The 25,172-nt window shown below is 28.9% G+C and overlaps 1 protein-coding gene across 3 annotated transcripts in view; it reads left to right on the top strand.

Moving 5' to 3' along the window:
• Positions 1-20,650: 20,650 nt before the first annotated feature.
• The window catches only part of LOC107453509 (G-protein coupled receptor moody), a 53,825-nt gene continuing 49,303 nt past the window's right edge, over positions 20,651-25,172 (top strand). The window contains exon 1 of one of the 3 annotated variants that reach the window (XM_016070377.3): positions 20,651-21,767. The gene's annotated coding sequence lies outside the window, so the exon portion shown is untranslated. The remainder of the gene's footprint in view (positions 21,768-25,172) is intronic. The other 2 variants (XM_043046187.2, XM_043046188.2) reach the window with 2 other exon arrangements.

The raw sequence follows: 25,172 nt of genomic DNA on the forward strand, positions 1-25,172 counted from the left end.
CAATATCAGAACGGCACTGGTATTGGACTATTATAGTATATAACAGTCCAAAACCAGAACTTATATTTCAATAAAGTTTATTGCTAAAAGCTCTTTTAATTATCATGGAAGCGATTATTGTGGATGTACTTGAAGTAGGCGTTGAGCTGATAGCTGAGGTTCTGAAAGAAGAACTAGAACAGAAGAAAGGTGATTTAAAAGCAAAATAATTTCTTTCGTTTGCTTTCAAAATTTCATTAGGACTCGAAAATATCTGTCAAAGAAATATCTATCAAAATGAGTTTAAAAAGCTTAGCGTTCAAGCTATATAATTTTGAATTTTAAAATATTTAAGCATTTGTAATTAGTAATATGATAGTTTTTTTTTCATTCACTTTTAAAATTCAATAATAATTTGTAACTTTTAATATCTCCACAGAGGAAATTAGTTTATAGGGAATTAGTTTATTCGCATAATCTTTGTTATTTATGTCCCAAAGACAAGGATACGTTTGAAAAATTTCAACAAAAAAAAAATACATATATCACTATAATTCCATTTAAAACTAGTCATAGTCAGAAGATTAAACCAAGTTCAAATTTAAAAGATAAAAATTCAGGATGCGTCAGAATCAGCACGTGTATTTTGTTTACTAAATGGTTGCTAGTTAAGGTTGAAAGTATTTGGAAACTACTATATGACACGTTTCAACTAATCTGGTTGCTCCACTAAAGTTGAAAGGTTTTAACTTCAGTTGAAAGCAACCGGGCAACCATCATATGACACGTTTCAACTTCACCGAAACCGCTAGTTGCTTTCAACTAGGTTGCCTCGTGTCATATAGCCTTTACGGCCACCTTGTATCAGAATTTTCCTTTTATTGTCAGGAAAATGTTGGTAAGTACTAAAAATCTTTTTTCACTAAAGCAAAAATATTACAGTTTCAAACCTTTCATCCTAAAAGGATTAGAAATTATTTTTTAAAGCTTTTTTAAAAAATATCGTCACTTAAGTCCATAATGACGTTTTATCTGACGTCACACTAGCGATAGGATCAAATTGCATTGTCCATTAAAATTTCATGACAAGGTGGATTTTAGCTGAGCATACAAGACTTTGCGAAAAGAAACCTTATAATGACCTAGACTAGATTTAAGATTATTTTCACCTTGAGACTAGCTTCATTAAAGGTTTTTTTTCAAGCTTGAAAACCCCAAGTCAACCTCAATTTGAAGTTTTTATATAAAAGATTATTTTCAAAGGTTTTGGATTTGGCTAATGTGCGCAGAATAGATCAGATTGTTACAGATCTCGTTTTGAGGTTAGAAAGTCTACACGCATTACGAACCTTTTTAGGTTTGCATTAAAAGGTTTTTACTTACTGGAAATAAACCTTATTTTGCTATTTGGGAAGTGTACAGGGATGATGGAATAAAGTAATGCATAGTAATACAAGAGTCTTTTATTCAAACCGGATAAAAATTTCTTCCAATTTTGAGAAGTTTATCGGTTAGCTGTTGTTAATCGTTCAACAATTGAATTTTCGATTGATTCAATTCATAATTTTCACTGGAAGTCATTCTTCGGTATTTAATAATATTTCTTTCGGAAAATTAAACTACAATAATAAAAGTTTATATCGTAAAAAGGATAATAAAATACAATTCACGATTTTTACAAACTTAGAGAACGTTCCTACTGAATGGGGTTTGATAGACCTACTTTAAATGCACCAAATATTCAATATTTTACATGAATTTTTATTTTCGTTGAAAAGTGACAAAACAATATCGTCGTTGCAGTGTTGGAAAATATTTTGTTTCAAAATGAGAAGTTTGTTTTCAAAACATTTGAATTCCGAACAAAAGCGTTTATTTATAATAAAAAGAGAAGGAAATAATATCTCCACTCTTCTCTTAAAACAAAAACTGATTGAACTTTTCAGTTTCTTTAAGCTTTAACGATGCAGTTTACGAACTGCATCGTCAGAACAGATTGGAGCGAGCTCCAAAAGCTCCGTGGTCAGGAACTGACTATAGCTTGTCTAAACTATGAACTCCCCTAGCCATTCGTCTGGACCCATGGTGGTGGCTATCGTAACGAGGTATAACTATTTCAAGTAAAGGTATGGGATCATTGTTTAGGACAGGATTTGGCTCGCGTCGGTGTGAGCAGGGACTAATATAGGAGGGCCTTTATATCTATGGGTGTGAGAAAGGGAATCTTTTCTTTGGTCTATTGTGCTAGCCATGAGTGAAGAATAACTACCCTCCCTTAAATGAGCCATTCTTGTTACCATAGCAACAGACGGCTTTCGATTTTGTGGAGGAGGGAGTTCTTACCGTAGACAAACTGTAATTGTATTTTATTTTCTAGAAGTGGTGTAGACCAGTGGTGAGAGCGAGATGGAAAAACTGTTAGAAAAACCGTTTCAGCTATAGATAGTTTCTGGGAGGAGTAACTCGATTCTTTTCTCCAAACTATTTAACATTACCTATTTCTTCTGGAGAAAGAATCAGTTTTATATAATTGTAAAAAAAATCTTGGTAGTAGCAAAAAATTTATTTTGCTCGAAAAAAATAATAGAATGAAGTATTTTCCGTACCAGTATTTGCTATTTTCCGTCTCGATATATATATAGGCTTTCAACCCTGGTGTAGACTTAGAAAAGGTGAATACTCAGGTAACCAGGATAGTTCTTAGCAAAGTAGAAATGATCCTGATTTGAATAATCCTAAATGTCTCAATATATATGAGCTTTCAGCCTTGGGGAAAGTAGAAATGATCATAATTTCTCTGGCCTATTGGAATATGAGACACCATGACACAGGTAAAAAATATCTCTAAGGTATGAATCAGTAATTATTAAAGCTAGTGCGATGGGTAGTATTTACTTTGAAAATTTTAAGGTTACACTCTTTCACCTTTAAGTAACACCCTTCATTTTGGCTGATACAAGGCAAATCCGAAACGCTACGGCTCTCCAACGAGCTCTTCCGTACTGCTTTGCTGCTGTCTATAGTAACTTTAATTCTCGACTTTTTCACGATCTGCCAAAAAATGTTCATCCAGAAAAGTGCACATAAGAAAAATAGTTTCCTCTGTACTGTGATTCTCATTTTAAAATTTCTTAAGTATTTACCTTTTTCTTCGACGCAAACTAACGGTTATCGACATGTTTGGAGACTTAATTTTTGTATCTCGTTTATGGTATTCCTCGTACTAAGCGCTGAAATGAATTCTAGTAAAATTACCGTACTTAATAGTGGCATTTATGGTAAGAAAGCCATAATTCTGGTAATAAAATCCAAAATATACGATGTTTAAACAGTTCGTTTGGAAACTTTTTCGGGCATATAAACGGTTTACCTTTAGTTTTCAAAATTATTGTTTTTCTTACCCCACGCTTAATAAAAAACACAACCAAAAATCCTCTTAAAATAACTCGATTACCTTCAACTAAAAAGACTTTCATCATTGCGCAAATATTAAAATTTCCCATTTTAGAAAGACTAAAATTCGCAAGTTTAAGAAAACTGCAAATCGTACTATAGATCATCAATCATTGCGTATTCCTTAATAATAAAATAAAATTCATTTTTTTCAGTCTAAAATACAAGAATTTGGTCAAGATTTGCTTGATTTTTTACAATTTTCCATAAAAAAAGTCACCTTTATTTACTATGTAAAAAACTGCAAAATGTTTCTGTACTTTTTTCTTCAAAAGCTCCAAGTTATGAACTGATTACGTAAGGAAAGAAAAGAGAATCGTAAAATTGATTGACAACCCTATAAGTAAAAAAGTATGACAGCAATTGAGCCATTTAGTAAAGTAAACTTCTTTTTAAGAGAGTGATAATCGAGTGTTTAGTTTTAAAAGAACCTCTTCACGCTTTATGATCTTGACTCACGGTTCACAAAGTGTTCCGCCATTTATATCAAGCGTTTCTATTAAATTATAGATCACAGAAGAATGGCGCGCAATCTAACACCATGCATATTCAAATAATTTCGAGAAAATTGTCCTTTTCTCACAATTAGTGACTTACAATATTTAACTACGTTTTATCGCTCCAACAATTTGTCCTTATCCGATTAAAATCCGATTAATCCAACCGAGAAAAAATTAAACATTTGTACTCGGAGAAACTAATTCTAGTCAAATAACCGTTCTGTATGGTATAATGACATTTCTGATAATTTCGACCATTCTTTTTCTCTCTGAGTATGTATAAATTCTTTCTTCTAAAAAATTACATATTAAATTAATTTAAGTATTAATTAGTATTTATGGAACTGTATTAAAGAAAGGTAAGCATGAAGAGCTTGAGGAATTGCTTACACTATTTCTAGTTTAATTTTGATTATTTTTTTAAACACCAAACAATGATTATTGTTAATTAAATTGCAATATTAATATCTAATGTTTTCAAAATAGTTTATCGTGCAATTGCATGTAATGCTAAAAAACTTTTTACGATTTTATCGATACGGTTCAAACTGACAATTTATTGAGGTGTAGCAAATTTTAATATTATACACATATACTGTTTCTAACAATGTATCTTAAATATTTTACTAGTACTCATAACAAACACTATAAATTTCCCTTAACGATCGCCCTTTTGAAACTTTGTAAGACATCTTTCACTGTTTTCTTCTATGAAATCTATTTTTCTTTATTTAGTAGTGTAAAATCTTTATTTTGTGCTGATTTTTTTTTATATATCCGTCGTTGAACAGTTGACCCAGTTTTTGGGTTTACGACTACTAATGCTCAACTCCGTAGCCTTGTAATTTTGAACCAATTCAGACGACAAAGAAACTCCTGGAACAGTACCCCCAGAGGTAGGATTTGTTATGGGAACATGGAGGACTTCGTGACTCAACAGATTTAACGTGCATCAGTCACAAGTTACTGCACGGGCAGTCTTCGGCCAGTGGAGATCGAGCCCATGACCTCTTGGACATGAGCTCAGTGTCCTACCAACCAGGCTATCCTGACCCATCTATTTTTTGATGTTTGTCTTTTTCTGGCAATGCATTTTGAAACCTAAATTACTAACACACATTTCTCATTGTGTGTACTTGCTTTTCAAAGAATAAGAGGCCGTTTTCAAGACATAAAAATTCCATAGAAATTATGTGTCCTTAAGCACATGGAGGTTCTGAATATAAGATTAAGACTTTAGTTAAAAACCCAATTTTTAAGAAGAAAAAAGATTTAAATGCTTTTCGTTGCTACAAAACTCGCTTCTGAAAAAATATGTTTGTAGTTTAAAATCATATTAAAGGGTTATTCACGAATTTTTCTATCACGTAACGCATGAAATAATTATTTCGTAAATATGTTTTTTTGCCTGAAATATGTCGAAGGCAAATGTGAATGCGTAAATGCAATTTTCTTCATATTCATAAAAAACATGTGTAGAAACTATAATTTCTAATTATCTTTCTAATTATCGATTAAATAATAATAATTAATTATTAATTTCTAATTATCTATTAAAATATAATTTCTAATTATCGAACAGAATCGCTCTAAAATATATGTTTGTTAGCTTTGTAAAAGGTAACATGTTTCACGTCTTTTAACATTAACTTCACACCTACAAAAGAAAAAAAAATGGAATAAATACAATAAAGCAATTTGTCCCATATCATTTATTTGCCGTATTAAAAAAAATTGATTTTTAATTATTATCAACTTCTACTTACATTAAAATCTGAAACGATGCACATTGACAATATTGTATGCGGAAAAAAAATTATGGCAAAATTACTGTACTGTATGGTATTAATTCTGGTTTATAAGACCAAAATATACAATATGTGAACCATTTTTGGTAAATTTTTCCGTTCATATGATACCGATTTACCGTACATTCTGATTTTCAAAATTATAGTTCTTATTACTACACATTTTATAAAAAATACAAAACTGAGAAGTAAATTTAACCAAATAAATAGTTTTTAGCTCAAAAAATTAGGTCAAAGGCGTTCCAATATTGTGTTCCGTGAAACCCTAGGGTTCCATGGGAAAGTTAAAAAGGTTCCGTGAAACCCTAGGGTTCCATGGGAAAGTTTAAAAGGTTCCGTGAGTTAAAACTTCACTTAAACAGTTTTTTTTAACATTTTTGAAATCTGTAATTGAATTTAAATCAAATCAATAATCCAATATTTTGTTATCTCAATTGCCTTTAAAAAAAATTTAAGAAAAAATATAAGTTTACAAACAGTTCTTAATGCTTTTATACACTCAAAAAACGAATTTACAAATATTCACTAAATATATAATGTAATTTACAAATATAATTTACAAATATTCACTAAATATATAATATAATTTACAAATATAATTTGCAAATAATCACTAAATATATAATATTATTTACAAATATTTACTAAATATATAATATAATTTACAAATATAATTCACAAGTATAACATAATTTACAAATATTCACTAAATATATAATATAATTTGCAAATATAATTTACAAATATAATATAATTTACAAATATTCACTAAATATATAATTTAATTTACAAATATAATTTACAAGTATAATATAATTTGCAAATATTCACTAAATATATAATATAATTTACAAATATAATTTACAAGTATAATATAATTTACAAATACTCACTAAATATATAATATAATTTACAAATATTCACTAAATATATAATATAATTTACAAATATTCACTAAATATATAAAATAATTTACAAATATTCACTAAATATATAATATAATTTACAAATATAATTTACAAGCATAATATAATTTACAAATATTCACTAAATAATAAATAATTTCATGCTTGCTCCTATTAATACTCTTCAATTGAGCTTAGACGCATTTAATTATTTTTCCTCAGGAATCAAAATATATTATTAAATATTAAAAGCTGGACTAATCTATGATTGTACTTTTCAATAAACGTGCTTCTAAGGTTTAAATATTAATAAATGCTGGTGCAGACAAACAACGTCGCCTTTATTCCCCATCATTAGTCACGCAACTTCTGGCGCTTATGACAAATGTTTAAATCGTCTCATCAATAGCTGCTGCACCATCATTTATCTTACTTTGTGACAATGCTTAGACGCTCCTTACAGATTATTACCGATACTCACTGTAAGTTTTATTATGTTTCATGCTTTAAATAAGATAAGGAAATGGCGGAGAGAGTACAGTCCGTAGCCATATTATTTGACACACTACATGATTCTATGCAAAATTATAATTATCAGGTGATGCTATACAGCTGTATTATTTTTACTCGGATGAAACCGGTTTGCATTTGTTTACGCTTCTGTATCAATTGGTTAACATTGTAATGCAATTCGTTAAAAATAAATACAAATAGGAAGTATAAAAGAAATCTCCCGAATAAAACCCATTACATTAAATATGCTTGAGGAATTGCTTACACTAGTTCTAGTTTAATTTTGATTATTTTTTTANACATTGTAATGCAATTCGTTAAAAATAAATACAAATAGGAAGTATATAAGAAATCTCCAGAATAAAACCCATTACATTAAATATAAAAGTATTGATATAAACTCGCGCAAATCATGCCATTATTAAAAAACTACAAAATCTCAAATTTGTGCTATATTTCTTTTAATTGAAAATTGTCGTTAAGCCATTCTTCGTATTTGCAAAGAGACTTATTTATAAACGTGAATACATAAATAAATCTTATTATTCCATTTGAGAGGCATAAAACTGACAAGCATAGCTTCCGAGTTTAGTATCTTTAAAATACTGGAGACATATTTAAAAAAAACCGTCACCTAACTCTTATCATCATTTAAATATACCATCAGTTGCCATAGAAGTGTAAAAAGATAGTTTCTATTCTATTTAGTAAAATACATAGACATCAATAGATTAAAATTGCCAAATAAAGGGTCAAATAAATTGTATTTCTAAAGAACAATTTAATAATTTTATCGTGACGCCTTCCTTAGAACGTAGCTTAAAAATTAATCATTTAGCTACATTTACTTTTCAGTATTGTATTTTTACTAAATGTACAGTATTTTACCACATATTAAGTAAAAATACATTTAAAAAATAGTAGGAATTATAATTTCCGGTAACACAACGAATAGAAAAATTAGCAAATGAATCGTTTAAATACCGTATTATTTGGTCTAATTACCAAAATTATGACTTTTTATTAGAAATCTCTTTAGCATGCAAGTTAAGGTAATTTTACCGAAATAATTTACTCAGTGTAGTAATGACAGAAATTTTACAAATTTGATTTTTTCTTTCTTTTTTTAATTTGAGCTTGCTTGTTTCGAGTCCTTGGACTCGGATGACTCATTCGTTAAAAAATGAGTCCGAAATCATCCCTATCCCAGATAAAGAGAGTTCAAAACAGATTGATTCCGAGGCACGTCCGACATAGTGTTGATAGTGTTCTAAAGGCAGCGTCATTAATTTACTTAATCATACTTCGTATAATAAATTTTAACTATAGAACGATAAATTTGAAACAAAATATTAAAATTTTAACTTTCTGTGATAAATTTAATTTTTGTATAATAAATTTAAACTTCTACAATAATTTTAAACTTGCACAATAAATTTTAACTTTGTATAATAAATTTGTATTGTAGATTTGAATAATATCTTGCTACAAAAAAATTTAAACTTCTTATAATAATTTTGGATAATGAATTTGTATAATAGATTTATATAATAGATATAAATTAGAACCTTGTATAACATCTTTAAACTTCGTAAAGTATGACTTTTTTTACAAATAAAATTTTTTTCTGTCTTTTTTGAAATCGAGCTTGCTCGAATTACAAACGGCCTTCTCGTCTTTGGATTCGGATAAAATTTTAACTTTGAATGATAAATTTAATTTTTGTATAATAAATTTAAACTTGCAATATAAATTTTAACTTTGTATAATAAATTTTTATTGTAGATTTGAATAATATCATGCTATCAAAAAATGTAAACTTTGTGTAATAATTTTGGATAATGGATTTGTATAATAGATTTATATAATAGATATAAATTATGACTTCGTATAACATCTTTAAACTTCGTATAGTAAATTTTAACTTAGTGTAAAAAAAATGTAAATTGTATTTTTAATCTGAAGACTAAAATAAAATTATTTGTTGGTTTGCTTCTTAAGAATAAAAACGTGAAATTTTAATATCATTTTATCTCGAGGTCGACTAAGTGTAAATGAAATACAATTTATAGTAATTCAATGAGGAAATTCGTCTTCTAAAAACTTTTAAAACGAGGCGATTCGAAGTCATTTTTCAATATTAACGCAAGGCCCGATATCAGACCTTAATATTGACCCATAATATTTTAATTGGACCACGTATTATATTACCGGGTAATAGTGTAAGGTTGCTACATTCCATGCTATAAATGGTTCGTCTTCCAATGAGGCGAACCGGGTTCGAATCTCAGTCGATACGAATTCCGCATCCGGCTTGCACCGACCACAGTGCTGATGTGAATTATCCTCAGGGGTAGAAGGATCATGAGTTAGAGTCCCCTTTCCGTGAGGCTAACCGTGGGAGGCTCTCTTAGTCTTTCTCTCCATGTAACGTAAATGCTGGTTATCTCCATCGAAAAGTCCTCCACGAAGGCAAATTTCTCCCAATACTCGATCCAGGAATTCCTTTGTCTTCTGGACTTTTTTCAAAATGACAAGGCTACGGAGTTGAACATTAATAGTCGTAAACCCATAAAATTGGGTTGGCTGCTCAAAGGCGGTCATAAAATAAAATATAGATGGTTTTAAAAATTGGTGTAGATATTTATTTTGAAGTAGAAATTTCAAACTTATTAAAAGAAAAAAATGAAGAAAATCAGTCGAGGACAGAAAAAAGTTCCTCATATCCAACTTCCTCTCTTTATTTGGTTCACTATATCCACAAAAAATAACATTATATGTGTGTAGCAAGGCTCGAGAGTGAACATTTCGTTCACTATAGCGGGATTTGACTGTAAATGCATGTATTTAATTTCTTATTTACAATTTCTTAAACGTTAAAGTTACTGAACTAAGAGTTTTAACTTTCTTGTGTGAATGCATGTATAAATTTTCTTTTTACTAAACAGTATGGCCTATCAATTAATAAATTAAAACTCACAAGGACTTTGATAAAAGTACATTACTTTTCAAACTTATTTTGACTTCGAATATTTTTTTTTTGTTCTTTCTATGAAACTTTAAATTATTTTAGTAATTACATTTTAAGTTTTAAAAAGAAGAAAAATACAATTTTTGAACTACTTGACTTAATATGAAATGAATAATCCAATGAAATCGAAGCGGTGCGATATGACTTGATTAAAAACTTCATTCCCTTCAAAAATGAACAAACTGGAAATAACTGTCGACTTGTTTAAAGTGCTCGAAAATAGGCACCCATTTTCAAGACTCGCCAGACGTGAATGAGAAGAAACAAAAGTGATTTGAAATAGAAAACGTTAAGTTGCTAACGAAAAATGGGAAAATAAAAGTGAGAAACAAAATTATAAGAAATGCAGTAGCCAAGAAAAAAATATGAAAAACAGAACGAGAAATCCACTGTGGTTGAGTTCATGCATATCAGTTTAAAATGCATTTCCTAGCGCAATGAAGAGGTAGTGAGGGACTGATGTCGTGAACAAGGGAATTCACATGAATCAGGAATAAAATAATACTGAACGTAATATTTCATTTTAGAAGCACTTACAACTTAATTATTCAAAATAGAATACAAAACTATGTAATGTATTAAAACCAGACAATCGTTAATAAGTAAATTATTCTTGACTATTGAAAACAAAATATATCTTACAGCTTTAATCTGAAATCTCTATTTTTTTTCTTTACTTAACAATTCAACAAAATGCTATACTTGGTGTTTTTTTCTACATCTAAGACAAATATCTTAAACAGCCTTCGTGTTTCACAAACTATGAATATAATTATATCTGTTAAGCTATCTTCACAGTGGTTAACTGCGATTGCGCCTGAATGGTTAATGGCTTTTCATAAGCACACAAAAATACAATTACGGAACTAAAGAAAGATTTGTAGGAGGGGTACTTCGTTGAAGAAACAAGAAAACGGAGAAGTTTCTTCGCGTGATAGAAGAACTATATATCCGATGAGGCACGTGACTTGGCGACCCTTCTCAAAACAAAACCTCCTTAAACCACGCAAAATCTGATTCTAAGTTTATTCTAAGACTGAGAGGTTTGGCTTCGTATGAGCAATGACGTGTGCAAGATGATCAGATCGACTGAGGTGTGATTCCCGGCTTTGTGCCTCCATGCACCAATGAATCCATCCTTTTCTGTAGTTGGACCCCTTGTCATTTCTACGCTGACATTTTTAGGGACTAAAGAGACAATAAATTAGTGATCTGCATGCAAATGGGCTTCATTTTGCCAGTAAATTCGGGTTGTTTTTTTTTCCACTTTTTGGGCATGAAGTCTCGTTTTTCAAGCGACTAGCCGCAAATGCTTAGATTATCTTACATAAATGAAAAAAAAATTATAAGTCTAAAATTATTTTTCCTGGCAATTTGGAAACGCTTGAACTAGGCTGTTTTTCATTCAAGTTGCATCGTGATTTTGATCATATAAGTACTCAGATGTAACGGATTCTTAAGATTGTTTTTTTTTTTTTTCTTAATGGGTCATTTCTCAACAGTTGGATCAGATTTCAAATAATAAAGTGCTTGATGTACTTTAATTTTTTAAAAAAAATGCGAGCATTTTTAAAAATTGGATTGATATATGGGGTATTTTCTATTTTTATTTTAAAACCATAGTTAAACAACCCACCTAATTATTTGAGTTTGCGACAACCAATGTTCAACTACGTAGCCTTGTAATTTTGAGCCTAATCCAGGAGACAATGAAACTCTTGGAACAAGTATTGAGAGAAATTTTGCCTTCGTGGTGGCCTTTTCGATGGAACTAACCCTCATTTGCCTTACACAAAGAGGAAAACCACGAAAACCTCCCACGGTTTGCTAGGGGGCAAGGGGACTCTAATCCATGATCCGAGATTTTTTATCAGCACTGGGTTCAGTGCTAGCAGTGTGTGGAATTCGTATTGTCCAGCCATCGCTGGGATTCGAACCCGGGGCACTTCATTGGGAGATGAGTGCTACCCTAAGTAAATAATTACAAATTTTAATTTCAAGACAGATTATTTTACAAAAATAGGTAAAATTATTTTTTATCAGTTGACATTTGGTGCTTACATATTTAAGCATGCTTACAGTAAGCACCAAATATCAGGCATACTTACATTTTGTGCTTACATTTCAGGCTTACTTATATATTTCAGGTATATTTAGGTTTTCAACAAACATATCGGAATTATATTAAGTTGTTTAATGCGTCACGTGTGAGACTAAACCGTGGGATTACTCCTTGTCATTTGTCAAAATAATTTTAATCACTAAAAAGTCATTTTACATCATTTCAAACTTAGATTTAAATAGGACAATCAATAAATAAGTTTAAACGAGTGGAATCTGATTTTTAAAGTAACTTCAAAAAATTGTGATAGCATTTTTCGAATAATCCAAATGTTACTTAAAAAAAATTTTTTTTTGAAATAGTTTATTAAACTTTTAAATACACTCTATAATAAAAAAATCGACGCACCAAGAAGGAGTTGTCCGATTGAAACAAAATTGGTGGATAGGAAGACAATGTACAGAATAGTAAATGATTAAAATTTCAGAACAATTGAATAATTTATTGCAGAGTTACAGTAACAAGTTCAATAAGGTGTTGACCCCCCTCTAGCCTGGATAAAAGCTGCCACACGGCGTGGCATAGACCGATAAAGCTCCCGGATGGTCTCTTGCGGTATTTCCTGCCAAATTCGATCCAATTGTCGAACGAGGTCATCAACATTCCGTGCCAGATGCAATCGCCTTCCCATCATATCCCAGACATGCTCGATGGGAGAGAGATCTGGTGATCTGGCAGGCCAAGGAAGAGTTTGACAAGCTTGCAGACAGTTCATAGCAACACGTGCCGTATGTGGTCTGGCATTGTCCTGCTGAAAAACCAGCCCAGGGCGCTGCAAAAGGAACGGTAGCAAAACAGGTCTTAGGATGTCGTCGACGTACCGCTGTGCAGTAAGTGTACCTCTAATGACGACCAAAGGGGTCCGGCTGTCAAAGGAAATGGCACCCCAGACCATAATGCCTTGTTGAGGGCCGGTGTGGCGTGCAATAGTGAAGGCAGGATCCCCCCTCTGCCCTGTGCGTCTCCAAACACGTCTTCGATGATCGTCAGGACACAGTTGGAAGCGGGATTCGTCGCTAAAGACTATACGTCCCCAGTCGGCATCATTCCAGCCTGATCGAGCCATGCACCACTGTAATCTGGCACCAAGAAGCAATCGGATGATTGCTTCTTCGTGCGTCGATTTTTTTTGTTATAGAGTGTAGTTTCTGAAAGTTTTCGCAGAGTTTAAACTACTGTATGAAAGGAATGAAAAGTTTGAAATTATTATTTAAACATTTTTAGAGTGTTTAACTAAAAATATTTTTCAATATTTCACGACAGTAAAAAATTACGTATTTTGCATAATGTCTTACACTTTTTAGATATCATTCAATCTGAGACCAATAAAGATTTATTTTTGCTCAACTGTTTTAAAAGGAAAAAAAACAAGTGCGTGACTTTATTTCTAGGTATACAGTCTTAGGCTATGCTTTTTATTTTTTTAAAAATTTGAAATTGTGATTCCAGTCTTTTTTCGAATTGAAGCTGAAAAAAAATTTTTTTTTGAGTATTTTATTATACAGAGCAAAATTTTATCTCGTCCCTGCAAATAAAAAAATCTACAATCTGAGAGTAAGCCTATATTTTTGATATGTATAGAATACATTCACCAAGATTTACTACTTTTATAGTAATTTCCCTAGAGTGGAGAGTATAGAAAACATTTCCCTTAAAGAAGAAAATCCATATTCTTAGAAAAAATAAAATCTATGTTAATTTTAAGTGAAAGTAGAAAGCTGCAGTAAGGATTAAAACGCATATTCTTTTTTGAAAATGTTCTAGTTTATATCTTTTTTTTCTTACTTCATGTAGCAAATTAAAATTTTGCAATGCGCAGTTTTATTCAAATAAAAATAACGTATTTTTTTGTAGAACACAAAAATGCAAGGTTCATTAATAACATTAAACAATTTCATAATTTAATTAACCGCTTCATTTACCAATTTTTTGAGAAAGAAATGCAGAAATCAACATATTTTTTTTAAATTTCATTAATAAATCCAAGGAACTAAAACAAAACATAATACACAAGTTCTAAGTTGAAATTTAAACTTTTTAAGAGCAAAAAATATTTAATTTACCATCAGTTTACGATCCCAAATTATCTCCGGCAAATGAAAAAAGTTAAATATTTGTCTTTGTATATGTTCACATCTTCATAATCTGAAAAATCATCTGCATTGCTTTCACTTTCGCTCTCGAACGCCATCTTCTTATTCTTTTTTCTATATAAATTCACTAACCACTGTATATAAAATTGTACAAAACACGTATGAAGTCCTACAAACAGCAAAACTCCTAAACAAAAATTAGCAAACTTCCGATCACAGCGGATTATTATTATTTTTTGTTTAGATTTTTTTTATTTCAATTATTTTTATACCAAGCGAAGTCTTCTTGATATTGAAATGAGTAGCTAAATGATTATAAACACAAAAACAAATTGAACCTAGCAAAATTATTAAAAAGAAGTCCTAAATAATGTAAATTTATAGTTTCATTGTTGTCTTATACACCACAATTAATTAAAATCACAGAGAAATGTATAATTTCCACTCGAATGCTAAAGCATGTACAAAAAAAGCGACGCAGTTCATCTGAGACGCATTTCATCATCTGAGTTGATCATTTTCTTTTATTAATTTTAACCGAATTCAAGAAGTTCTTTGCAATCGTTTGGTTAATTGTTTTATTTTAATTCTATGAAATGCTTGGGTGTTAATTCTTTAAGAATGTAGTGTGTTAATGAGCACAAAAGTACTTTTTACAAAGTGAAGGACGATCGATTTCACATGTTTTGATATCTCACCATTTTTCTTGTATTCAATTTATTTAGATGGTTAATCGAGCAAATATTTATATGGATGACGTGCACCATTACTCTTTGTAAAATAAAAAATAAATTCCGAAAAGAGCCTTTTATATAGTTTTTATTTTTTTATTTTCTTAGTTTATAGACGAATATATTCTATAAATAAACTAGCGCTTATGAAAATATGACAAAAATACTTTTTACTCATAATAGAATTAAAATCTAAATTAAAAGATTTGAAACTGACATGTTTCAATTCTTAAAAAAAATTCCAGAATGAAATGGAAAAATTTATTTTTCTGCATAAATAATTGTTCCTAATTATTTATAATTAATTAATTTATTAATGAGTCATTTTTATTGTAATTATTAATTATTATAACTAATCAGTATAATAAATTTTTTATATAAAATTTTATTTATCAGGAACTATTTGACCGATTCTGTTGTCATTAAAAATCATCTTCTATAAAATGATGTTTTTCGACAGTGATGACTGACAAATAAAAAAATAAATAATAAATAATTTTTAAAAGTTATTTTCCGCATGAAACTATCTGTGAATAAAGGAATTTATAATTGTGAGCAAAAATTTTACATTTGAAAAATTCTCGAAAAAAGACGAAATTCGCAAAAAGCAAAATTAACTTCGAGGGGTCAAACTTTCGCTTTCTCACTTGACCAAACATTTGAGACCATGCACTCCAGATAGCTGTTACCAGATCTCTTAAGGATCAGAAATCCATCGAAAAAGATTATCATCATTTATTCAGAAAAATTACGTTTTTGTGTCTGATTTTGTAATTATCGTCTGTGCTAATCAATTAGCATATTTTACATACCCCTCCCGAGAGCCATTAAATTTGATTCCTAGAGCATGAAAATCCGATCATTAGATTCAAAAGCTATTTAAAGTATTTTTTTTCGAGCACTGTTCTAAGCTTCAGTACCCATGAGCATAAAAAATAAAGATGTATTGCAATAATAAACTTTTATTCTCTTTCGAAATTCGTTTTGTCAAATCACACTGTAAAATAACGAAAGCAAACAGGTTAGGTATTTTTAGGTATTTAGAACCCGATTCAAAGTTCCCAAAACTGAAGAACCGGAACTGTTGCCGGCATATACAGTCCCAGGACAAATTATTAAACGTCTGACAATCATCTGACAAATCATCTGATAGAAAACAAAAATACCTTATTTTAAATGTTATTATATTAGTTGTTATTATATTAGTTGTTATTATATCACTTGCTACTATTGTCCCCACTTACAGGGTCAATTGTAACAGTTCATAAATTCAACTAAAACATAGTTAATTATACATATTATCGTAGTTGTGATATATTTTTTTATTGATCAAAATAGTAGTGATATTTTAATAAAATAATAATGAGCAGAGACCTAAAGGGTTAAACTTTTAACTTTAAGGGGTTAAAAATTTTAATTTATGCTGTGAAAGGTGACAAATAAAATAATGCACATGCAACATAATATAAATGATATAGGAAACTATTGGTGGTTCTTAAAGAGTTAAGTAATGGTTTGTAAACATAAGATTATTTATTTTCAGCTGTTACAATCGTCCCTTTACTTATTGTTACAATTGTCCCCAAGACGCCATTTCAGCTTCATTTGTTAAAAACAATGCTGGTTAATTAGCAAAACTGATCTTTTCTCTTTGAAATGTTAATTAAGGTGTCCACTTACATATTCGGTTAATAATTTTTATTTGTTTAAACAAAATTACTTTGTTGCAATATAATATTCTAATACCAAAAAAAGTACTTACGCAGCGTGAAAATATCTTTTGTGATGTAACTCTTTCAAAAGTACATAAAAATGGTTGCCAGCTGGGGAGTACATGTAGATTTATTAAATACACCTTGTGTGCCACCTAGGAGCCAAATTTAGAACCCGACACTCGAAATTTTTGCTCTGTTACAATTGTACCCTGTTACAATTGACCCCACTCTCCCCTACTCTTGAAATAATTTTGCATATTGTTTTTGAAAAAAGACCTTTTGAATACTTTATAATACAAAAAAAAATGTAAGGAAACCTCTCCAAGTTATTCTTATTCAAATCAGAAAAAAAATCTGTTCTTCGTTAGCAAATAAAATCTGAATCACTAATTATACCAATTACCCGTTTTGACAAATTCAGATGCAAATTTAATTTAATTTCCGTAGTTTTAAAGAAGGGATATTTTCAGTGGAAAAATTACAGAAATCTTCGATAAAGTAAATCATGTAAAAATGCATTTTTTAAATGGCAGTTCATAGAATTTTAATAGGACATTTCCAAGTAGTTAAGATAAGCAACTTAATTAAAAAAAGAAGCAAATTATTCGTTGAAAAGGGCTATTGCATGCGTTTAGATAGATTATACTAAGAACTATTAAGCCGATCTAAGAAAGGAAATAAAAGACATTTGTTTACAGTTCTGTCTCCCTTTTCATTATATTTCTGAGATTTCAAAATAAGAACAAAAATGCAGAATATTCTCTGGTTGTTTTTATCGTTAACAGTGACAACGAAAAGATTTTCCAGATTCAACGAATATCGACCTAAATATTTCTCTTGGAAATAAAATGTAGCGTACTAATTGAGATACATTACATGAATGCCCGAATTCTGCTAACTTAATTTAAAACTTTTTTAGAACTGCTTTCAATATCCTAAATTATCTTTTAAGACACTTATTTTTAATGATTTTGATGTTATTACAGGAATTCTTTGAGCTCATAGAATCACAAATGATTTGTTTTGAAGCATAAATAAGTTAATTCGCAGTATGAAAAATTTATTTAATTTGTTTTTCAGCTTAGGGGAAAAGAGTTTGAAATAGATATCAACGATAACATAAGAAAATGATTATTTATTACTTTCGGTTTTAAAAAAATTATTTATTTTAATTACCGTAGCTTTTTTCAGAAAATATTCCAAGAAATAAGAATGCTTATTGCTATTAAACTACTTCTTGTTACTAACTGCTGTTATACTTAAAAATATTATTCTATTTAAATTTGTGATCCACTTTATATCTATTTGCAATTATAAACTGATTAAATAGTTCTTACTTATACGATTATAGTATTTTTAAAATTTATCTACAAATGTTTTCAGATCGATTTTTTGTATTTTTGTAGAATATGATAAGCTTATTCATTATGAAACTAGTTTAATATTAATCATGAGACTCAAAAAAATCATAAAAGGTAAGCATGTATCTGTCTTTTTGTTTGTGTAATTCATGCTATGGACTTAGTGTAGTTTGAAATAAAGGATTTTAATTTTCTAGAATCATTTCCAATTATATAAGAGTATTTTAAGTAAATATGACGCCTTGATGCCTCTAGTTTAATATGAGTCAAATTTTCATTGAATTAAGTCATAGAAAATACGTGAGTGCTTTCATAAAATATGATAAACATTATAAAAATCTGTTTTAAATGACTTATTTGGTTGCAAAAATTTTTTTTAAAAAATTCACAAACTGTCTACCCTTATACACTGCTAATTGTAAAGTTTACATTTAAGAGTTTGAAACCGTTTACTAATAGTATGGTAAAAAACTATGAATGAAAAACTAAACGGTATTGTTACCATTTAAAATTAGCAGGGTTTCAAAACTGTAGAAATGAAATTTAGCTGAATATTGAAATTACATTAGAGTTAGGCTACGCTAGATTTTTTGTTAGGAAATGGACATTAGAATTAAGTTGTGGGTGAGTTATGTTTTGCCAAGTGAACCGCGGCTTAATCAACTATTGCCATCTATCATGAGAGATACGAGAAATAATAAGCTTTTTCATGTAAAGCAACTCTGTGATGCTTCAATCCTTGCATGAATAAAATCTTCGTATTCCAATAGTCCAGAATCACCAATTGAGGAGTGCAGGATAGTGTTAACTTCTCATGTGTTGAAAAAATGGAAGAAATAGTGTGTTGTTAATCCTGGAATCCGAACCCCCATTCGAACATTAATAAAATGTTTCACTAATACATGTTTAAAATATAAAATAACTCTAATGTTCATTTAACTAATACAGTCCCCTGCCAAATTATTAGACGCACTATAAGATTCCATGTAAAATCTTAATTATCAAGTGATACTATCAGCTTTATTGTTTTTATGTGACTGAAACCGGTTTGCACATGTTTAAGTTAGCGTATCAATTGGTTAAATTAGACGATATATAACATAAATTTGACATTCAGATAAATTATACGATATATTAGATAAATATAGAATATTTACTATATCAATCATTATATTAGTATATTATAATAATTAGATCAAATTATTAGTCGCACTGTAGTTTTTAAATAATTACATGATTTGCACGAGTTTACATGAATACTTGTATATTTAAATATACATGTAATAGGTTTAAATTCGGGAGATTTTTTTACATACTTATATACTTTCTATTTGTATTTACTTTAACATATTGCATTGCAATGTTATCCCATTGATAGAGTAAACAAATGCAAACCGGTTTCATTCGAATAAAAACAATACAGCTGTATAGTATTACCTGATAATTATAATTTTACATAGAATCTTATAGTGCCCCAGGGACTGTAAGGTAGAACACAAATAATAATTATATATGATTGGAATATATTTATGCTTACAAAAATTAAAATTTTTTTAATATTATTGAAGAAAAATATCGATACCAAATTATACTATCGAAAAGTAGAAACAATGTCAAGTATCGATTGTATCAAACGGAAGAGTCACCACATTTTTAGTGCCACTAACTGCGTGAACTTTGAAAACTAATTTTAACTATTTTCTTGTAGGAAATCTGCAAGCACACGTTTTTCTATTCATTTTAATTAAAAACCAACAGCCTTAATGATGTTAAATTTAATGGATAATAAATTATCTACTCAATATTTTTTAAACCTGTTCATCCTGTTGCAATTTTTTTTATGTATATTTAATATCGCATTGAAAACAAAAAAGAGAAAATTAATTCAAAGTACAACTCGCATAACTTACATAACTGAGAAATCTAGCCTTACTTTAATGCTGAACTACGCAAGTTAAAAATACAAAGTTACTGATTTTTACATTAAACTTTTTACATTTTAACTGATACAAGTTTTAAAAAAATATAACATTAAATGCAGTTTTTTGCCGATAGGAATTTCTTAACAATGAATCATTTACTTTCTAATTAAAAAATAGAAAATAAACCTTATGAACAATAAATAAATTGAAGACAGAGACAGTGTCATACTGTCTGGTACCTTGCAAATGCTGCGTCACTTGATTTTTCCGGTTAATAAAAGCAATTCTAATTGAACAAGTGGCTATTATTGATAAGAAGAATCATCTCCAAAAGAGCTATCACTTCCAGCAGAAGTTCCGTTTTTACGTTAAAGATGCAAAGGAAATGAACAATGATAATGATGACTAACAAAAACATTTATTTGGGTGCTATGGCACGTGATCAGTTAAATAGCAGGGTCCCGCTAATTAAGCACCGAGGTCGACTTCTGTACTCATCATGGTGATCTCGTTCTCAGGGGTGGGTAGACCGGATGGAACGATCGCTGATGCATCCTGCCTTCACGCTCACTCTACGATGCAACATGACGTCATAAATTGGTCACAATTTCTAGTCATCCCCAGCATCTCGCTCATCATTTCTTCTCCTTCTTAAGAGAAAACATCATCTCTTAAGAGTAGGTAAGAATGATCTTAGAAAAACAACGTTGAATGAAAAAGTTTTCGTCTTGGATAAAAGCACGTGCTCTTCCAACTACGGCTACTTCTTGGAATGTGGAATGTTCTTAGCGTTATGTATTCAGCTGAATCAACTAATAAATCTTGTAACGTAAAAGTTTATATATTATAGAGATATATTTCTTTGGATTTTAATGAAGTGAAAGCTTTTATCGAGAGTTTTAAATTGCTATAACCGTGAACAGTTTTTATTACTTACAAGTTATCTCTATGTTATGCAATATGCGTGATGACAAAACAAAAATATTAATAGAAAAAGACGAAAATATAAGACAGAAAAATATAAGTGTTATTATTTTTTTTCAAAAGCAACACATGATTTGATTTGAATATTTTTGGAAAATATTTCTGATGAAAGATTTTATTCCAACATAATTTTCATTACTTTTCTTCATAAAATCTTCATTACTTTTTTTAAATCAGAAATTTGAGATAAATTATTCGTTTTTTTCTAAGATTTTTTTATGATATTTAGGCGTAAATTTTCCTGAAATTCCGAAAAGATATTTTGTGGGGATTCATTTCCTATGCTTGAAATCATCTAAATTTCTGCAATAAAAATTTTATTGTCTGAGAAACAGTATTTCCTACATTTGAAGATTTTATTACCTTACACATATTTTAGATATTTCTGATACTTTCAACCGTATGAAAGTAAATTTTATAGAAGCCCAGTGACTTTATAAACATAGATATCTCCATATACGAAAATAATTATCAAAAAATACAAGTTTATTTATATGTGAACATTTTAATTACTTGAGAAAAGTGTTCGTTTTGCTCGATCATAGCATAACTTCCTAAATTTGAAAAAGTGCAGTATTATGTGTAGTGGCATGATTTTTAGAAAAGGATATTTTTCGTATATTTCTCAACTAGTTACCTTTTCATCCTAGGTAAGATCATTTTATTTTATTTCAAATTTTCGAAGTGTTATGATTTCACCCAAATTAAACCAAATTTTCGAATTATTCTTATTAGTTTAAATTTTATGTTTTTAACGTTTGTCACATTTACTTTTTGCAGCATAAATTGGTAAAATGCTTTTTTTTTCAATTCAATTTGGAATTTATAGAAATTAGTATTATGTATAAGAAATTGTTTATTGTTATTTATTCTAGTTTATGCTCTGGTCTATTAGGGTTCTATAAGCCTTAAAGTATTATTAATTAAGAAATTTTAGTTTCATTTAAATATCCGCTTTAAAAAAATAAAACAGGTTTTTTAACTACTTAAGAACCGAATTTTTTGCAATAGAAAACTATGCATATTTCGCAACATCTGAAAAATATTGAATAAAAATATTCCCGAGAAAGTTAGCAAGTTCTACTAAAACTTTAGTCATCACAGAGAAATTTTTAGCAAAATATATTATTTTTTGTAGTAATTTATTTGGCAGTCATTAAATCTATTTTAATAAATATTTAAATTTATTTGACAGTCATTGTTTTTATTCGCTTTATTTTAAAATTTTAAATATAAATTCTGTGATTGATACATGTGATTTTTCTAAGTGATTTCTACCATGTGATTTCTTTAAATTTCATGTTTATTTTTCTAATTTAAATGTTTTTTAATCTAACATATTTCTTTTATACAGTAACCTAAAATTACGATTAAAGGTTTTCCAAAAGTTATCCTTAAAGCTTGAAGATAAAATAAAATATTTCTGAGATTATTCACAAAAATTACTTAAATTTAAACGGAAACTAAAATATTTAAAGTAGAACAGGAGCCTTATTTCAAACGCCACAACAACACTTTAATTAAAAGTGAACAATGGATAGTAAAAATGTTTGCACAGCATGAAGAAAAATCTAAAACAATATTTTACATGTGCATAGGACGTAAAAAGTACATGAACAGCAATTAAAAAAAATAAATAAAATTAAAATATATATTTGACTACTTTTCAGTACTACGCATGTAAATATATATTTATTTCAAAAAATGTAGTTAAATGTACTGTAATAAAATATATCAGTCAAAATTTTTATAAAAAAATTATTTTAAAAAAATTCTAAAAAATTTCAGAATCCAAAACTAGGGTTTATGATTATCATTAATAATTTTACTTACAAGTAATTTAACAATCCAAATCTTAACTACAAGCTTTATGAATTCATCAAATTATTTTGTGCTTTGAAACAAGTTACTAAAATAAGAAATGTTAAAATGACCCGATTAGTGACCGATTATTGTGATTTTTTCACTGCCGTGCCCCGGAATTATAAAATCCGTAGTAAGCAGTCAATTTTTCTATTTTTTAAATCTTAATGGACACATAATAGCATTTTTTGAAAAACATTGCATTTTGTTGAATTGATATTTCTTATATTTTTAACAAATATAGATTTTTTGTTAAAAAAAATCCAAGCTTTATAATTGGTCCAGATGAGTATTCTTAAAGAGGACGAAGAACAAACATCAAGCTAATTCTAATAACCAAAATTCTAATAATTTGTAAAATACCTATCTGAAAACATTACTGTGAATAATTAATTGTAAAAATATCATTTTTGGGAAAAAATTAACTTTTCACTATAAAGTTCCAAGAGTGTCACGAGGATTTATGCTTGCAACTGTAGCAAACTAATGAGAACTGTTTTAAATATTTCTCCCAATCATTTCAAGTTTAATTGCCAAATAAAAATCAATTCTCAGAGTTTTCTCAAGATTTATACCTCTTAAATTCAAATTTTAGGAGGAATTATTTTTAGCTCTTATATATCACGTTATTTAAATTCTTATATTATTAATTCATTACTAAATTCGTATTTTTGCTTTTAAAAAATATTTGTTTTAAATTAAAAAAGTTAAATGCAGCTGCTGTTTCAGAAAATAAATTGAAAATGATTCTTAACAAACTAGAAAAATAATAATATTTCACTAAAATTTTTAGAAAAAAAAATTGAACATATTTGGAAAATCTTTCCCGCTACACTGATAAAAAACTATAAGCTGCATATTTACTTTAAGATACAAAAGCTTTCAAAGATTTTTTCGTTTTAAAGTAGAATTCGTTTATGCTCTTTAAAATATTCTAGATTGTTTCAGAATAAATCTTCAAAATTCTTTCACATTGCGTAGGTAGTGTAAGTAAAGTAATTTCACAAATATGCATAGATTAAATATTTCAGTCAGAACTTTAATCCCGTTTCGTGATATAGACTTTAATTTAAATGAAATCGTAAGAACATTCTTAAAATTTTCAATCAAGTCCTGAAGTATTTAAATGTTCTAGAGGAAAATATCGAAATAAAAATGGTGTTTTTCATGGTTTTGAAAGTTTGAGTTACTGAGTGCTAATTAAAAATTAAACTTAAGAAATGTTTTAATATTGTACCTAAGAAACTAAAATGGCTTTGCTTTTAATATACGTGATATTTAATTGCGAAATATGAATGTAAATAATTAAACAGGATTGCATGAAATTGCGATTCTACCCGAAAAAAAATGCTGGTAAAATTCTGGTACGGTACTGTATGGTAGTGACATTTTATTAAAAAAGAAACTGTAATTCTGGTTAATAAAATCAAATACACGGCATTTAAAACCATGCATTTGGTAAATTTTCCATTCATATGGTAACGGTTTACTGGAAATTCCGGTTTGTTTCACCACAGATTTAATGAAAAATACAAAAATTAAAACTGCATTTAACCAAAAAAAGAATAGTTTTTACCTTATTCTCTAAGGTATCGTGATAAAATTACTAAATTTTGCTATCTTTACCAAATTTTATCACATGTTATAAAATCATATTTTATTATTAATTTTACCAAAATCATTACCAAAGCGCCTCGGTAAAAATTATCAAGCTTTTTGTGTCCATAGAGCCAGAAACTTGGTAAATTTTAACATATTCTGGTAGTTTTTACTATACTTTTTTTTCTCAGCGTTACTTTTCTCAGTGTTACTTTTTTTCATATATTTAGGGAAAGCAATATCAAATTATATATGATTTTGCATAACGAATTCCATAATTATTTTTAAGATATCTTTAAAAACTATTGAAATATACAGTAGAACTTAGTGCAATAACACTGCCAGTTTGTTGCAGTATAAACATTTTATAGAGTATGAAAATATATGTATTATTAAAACAATTCATAGTTTATGAAGCTATGAAAATCAACAATCTCCATGGAACTAACTTCTTTTATTTGGGTATGGTATATTAAAAGGAATAAAAGCTTTGTGAAGAGATAAAAGCCGGCATTAAAAATCACAAATCAAATACTTCAGTTGCTAAAATGTCACGCAATTTTCAATGCTTCATAGACACATCAACTTCAGTG

Source organism: Parasteatoda tepidariorum, chromosome X2, assembly GCF_043381705.1.
Source record: "Parasteatoda tepidariorum isolate YZ-2023 chromosome X2, CAS_Ptep_4.0, whole genome shotgun sequence".
Classification (NCBI taxonomy): Eukaryota; Metazoa; Arthropoda; class Arachnida; order Araneae; family Theridiidae; genus Parasteatoda; species Parasteatoda tepidariorum.